The 4,183-nt window shown below is 36.6% G+C and overlaps 1 non-coding gene across 1 annotated transcript; it reads left to right on the top strand.

Annotated features, from left to right (window-relative positions):
• The first annotated feature begins 2,328 nt into the window (after nt 1-2,328).
• Nucleotides 2,329-2,435, top strand: LOC129627448 (U6 spliceosomal RNA). Its single transcript, XR_008702599.1, has one exon. It is a non-coding gene; the product is annotated as a U6 spliceosomal RNA (small nuclear RNA).
• The last annotated feature ends 1,748 nt before the right edge of the window (nt 2,436-4,183 follow it).

Raw genomic sequence — 4,183 nt, forward strand, 5'->3', positions numbered from 1 at the left:
GTTCATTTCCCCAACTCACCCTCCAATACCTTGCTCTTAAAACATATTTATGAAAAATGTTTTCAGTATTTTCAAAGAACTTAGATTTCTGTAAGACCTCAGAATAATTGTTTAGTAAAACCAGCCATAATTATTGGTGAATTATTGTGTGATAAGGTAACATGAAAAGGAAGAAAAGTAAATAAATTGACTTAGTTATTCAGTCAAAAAAAAAAATGAAAGCAAAGATATAGGAACTGTATATATTACCAACAGAGAACAACCCAATAAGGAAAAAAATGTGGGTGCAAATCGGAAAGGGGAAGGAAATTATTGAAATTTAGTTGAAGCAGAAACAACACACCATAGATAGATGAGGCAAGTAGATACAGCAAAAAGAAATGTCAGCCAAATCACAAATGCAACTTAAAAAAGAAAAATGATAATTTATATAGTTAACAATACACCTAAGAAAATCAGAACAATGTGAATACTACAGAACAAGAAATTCTATATTGTCTGCCTTCTCTTCCTCATTCAACTTCAAATTACTTACTTCCTTCATAGATAAGCTATATAAAAATTGGAAGATTCATTGTGATTTTTGTATTATTACTACTAGCATGCTTCATGATATAATGAGAGGTAATATGAGCTCCAAAGAATTGATGCTTTTGAACTGTGGTGTTGCAGAAGACTCTTGAGAGTCCCTTGGACTGCAAGGAGATCCAACCAGTCCATCCTAAAGGAGATCAGTCCCGGGTGTTCATTGGAAGGACTGATGCTGAAGCTGAAACTCCAATATTTTGGCCACCTCATGCGAAGACTTGACTCATTGGAAAAGACCCTGATGCTGGGAGGGATTGGGGGCAGGAGGAGAAGGGGACGACAGAGGATGAGATGGCTGGATGGCATCACCGACTGGATGCACATGAGTTTGAGTGAACTCCAGAAGTTGGTGATGGACAGGGAGGCCTGGCGTGTTGCGATTCATGGGGTCGCAAAGAGTCGGACATGACTGAGTGACTGAACTGAACTGAACTGAATATGGTGTGGTACACCATATTACACTATATTACAGATGATGATTGGATGGCATCACTGACTCAATGGACATGAGTTTGAGTAAACTCCAGAGTTGGTGATGGACAGGAAGGCCTGGTGTACTGCAGTCCATGGGGTTGCAAAGAGTTGGACATGATTGAGCGACTGAACTGAACTGAATATAGTGTGGTAAGAAGAGCTATTAAAGATAGGAAAACATATGAACTGGGCTTTGCTTCTTACCATGTGGATAAATATATCAGTTTCCTCATCTGTATGATTATTGGAAGACTCAAACAAAATGGTATAAATAAATGTGCTTTGTTAACTCTCAAGTTCTTTACACAAATAGAGTATTATTATGTTGACTAGATCTGTACATAGCACAGTTATCCCAGTGTTCAAATTATAAGAACAAAAAATATATCATTCATTATATTTAATATGTAATCACTGAAGGAGGGGATCAGTTAAAGCTAACTGACATTTGATTATTGAAAAAATCAATTGTTTGGCTAGGTATTTCATTCTTATTGTATGTGCTTTCCAAATCCCTTAAATATTATAGGTACCATAAATGTGTCTGATACAGGTCAAGCGTACTACATATATTTTTATTTCTCATCAAAGTAGGCATTATGTGTATTATTATTCTCATTTTATGTATGAAAATAATGAGGTTCCAGGAAATTAATTTATCTAAGATCATAGAGCTGTCTTTGCAGCATGGCTAAGAGATTGCACTAAAATTCTTTTCTCCATCACTAAAAATCTCTTCTACTCTAAGCAAAAGGTTATCTTCATCCTTATTTCCTCAGTACCTATAACAATTATTAAAACATAATGCATGCTCAGTAAGTGATTCTGAAATGAATGAATCAAAAATGCGGGGTTCGCATCAAACCACACTACACACAACAAGACTAAAATCACCACTACTATTTCTTTCCCACTTGAAAACACTTAATCTTTAATCACCTACAGAATACAATTCAAATTCTATACCTTATTTTCAAGACCATCTTGAATAAGTATGACCCAAACTTCTTTTTCTAGCAATGACAGCAACAAAAATTTTAATACACCCTCACTCATTCCACGGTGTTCTGAAAACAGGCTGACGTGAGTTTCAATCTTGGCTCTTACTAACTGTGTAAACTTAGGCAAGTTATTTAGACTCTCTGCAAATCCTATCCTGTGAAATAAGGTTAAGAAAATGAAAAGGGAGGAAGTAAAATCATCTTTTGTCACGTGACTGTGTACATCAAAAATTCAAAAGAACCTATAACTATTAAAGTAAATGTAGTGCTCGCTTCAGCAGCACATATACTAAAATTGGAACGATACAGAGAAGATTAGCATGGCCCCTGCGCAAGGATGACACGCAAATTCATGAAGCGTTCCATATTTTTAGGTGGATGAAACTGGAGCCTATTATACAGAGTGAAGTAAGCCAGAAAGAAAAACACCAATACAGTATACTAACGCATATATATGGAATTTAGAAAGATAGTAACAATAACCCTGTATACGAGATAGCAAAAGAGACACTGATGTATAGAACAGTCTTTTGGACTCTGTGAGAGAGGGAGAGGGTGGGATGATTTGGGAGAATGGCATTGAAATATGTATAATATCATATATGAAACAAGTCACCAGTCCAGGTTCGATGCATGATACTGGATGCTTGGGGCTGGTGCACTGGGAGGACCCAGAGGGAGGGTATGGGGAGGGAGGAGGGAGGAGGGTTCAGGATGGGGAACACATGTATACCTGTGGCAGATTCATTTTGATATATGGCAAAACCTATACAATATTGTAAAGTTAAATAAAATAAAATAAAATAAATAAAGTAAATATAAAAGGTCATTAGTCAGAAATATTATAAATTATATTTCTATATATTAGGAAGGAACAATTAGAAAATGACATTTTTCAAAATATCATTTACAAAACATAAAAAGCATCAAATACTTCGGAAAATATTTAACCAAAGATAACCAAAGAAAACTAAAAACAATGCTGACAGAAATTTACAAAGGCCTAGATAGAAGGAGAGATGTGTAGACTTGATATTGTTAAGATGTCATCTCTCCCCAAATTGATCTTTAGATTCATTACCATTCCAATCAAGATTCTGGCACATCTTTTTAGCAAAAATTGAGATGCTAATTCTAAAATTTATATGGAGATATATATATTATCTAGAACAGCCAAGATGAACTCAAAAACAGGTTGGATAATTTACACTACTGATTTCAATAATCACTGGAGAGCTACAATAATGAAGACGGTGAGAGACTTTATATTCTTGGGCTCCAAAATCACTGCAAATGGTGACTGCAGGCATGAAATCAAAAGATGCTCCTTGGAAGAAAAGTCCTAGACAGCATATTGAAAAGCAGAGACACTATGTTGCCAACAAAGTTCTGTCTAGTCAAAACTATGGTTTTTCCAGTGGTCATGTATGGATGTGAGAGTTGGACTATAAAGAAAGCTGAGTGCTGAAGAATTGATGCTTTTGAACTGTAGTGTTGGAGAAGACTCTTGAGAGTCCCTTGGACGGCAAGGAGATCCAACCAGTCCATCCTAAAGGAGATCAGTCCTGGGTATTCATTGGAAGGACTGATGTTGAAGCTGGAACTCCAATACTTTGGCTAACTGATGCGAACAACTGAATCATTGGAAAAGACCCTGATGCTGGGAAAGATTGAAGGCAGGAGAAGGGGACAGAAGAGGATGAGATGGCTGGATGGCATCACCAACTCAGTGGACGTGAGTTTGAGTGAAGTCCAGGAGTTGATGACGGACAGGGAAGCCTGGCATGCTGCAGTCCACGGGTTCGCAAAGAGTCGGACATGACTGAGAACTAAACTGAATATTGGTGTAAGAATAGACAAACAGATCAATGGAACAGAATAGAGAATCCAGAAATAGACCCCCAAATTTACAGTCAATTGATTTTTTACAAAGTTGTCAAATTCAACAAAGAAAAAGTCCTGTCAATAAATAAGACTGGGACAACTAGATAGAAGTATGGAGAAAATGAATACTGACCCTCCTCATGTCGTTACACACAAGAATGAATTCAGACTGATCATAAACCTAGATGTAAAAGCTAAAACCACCCGCTAGAAAAAAACATGGGTTAGTAAGTATC

The sequence above is a fragment of the Bubalus kerabau genome, chromosome 14, assembly GCF_029407905.1.
Source record: "Bubalus kerabau isolate K-KA32 ecotype Philippines breed swamp buffalo chromosome 14, PCC_UOA_SB_1v2, whole genome shotgun sequence".
Taxonomy (NCBI): Eukaryota; Metazoa; Chordata; class Mammalia; order Artiodactyla; family Bovidae; genus Bubalus; species Bubalus kerabau.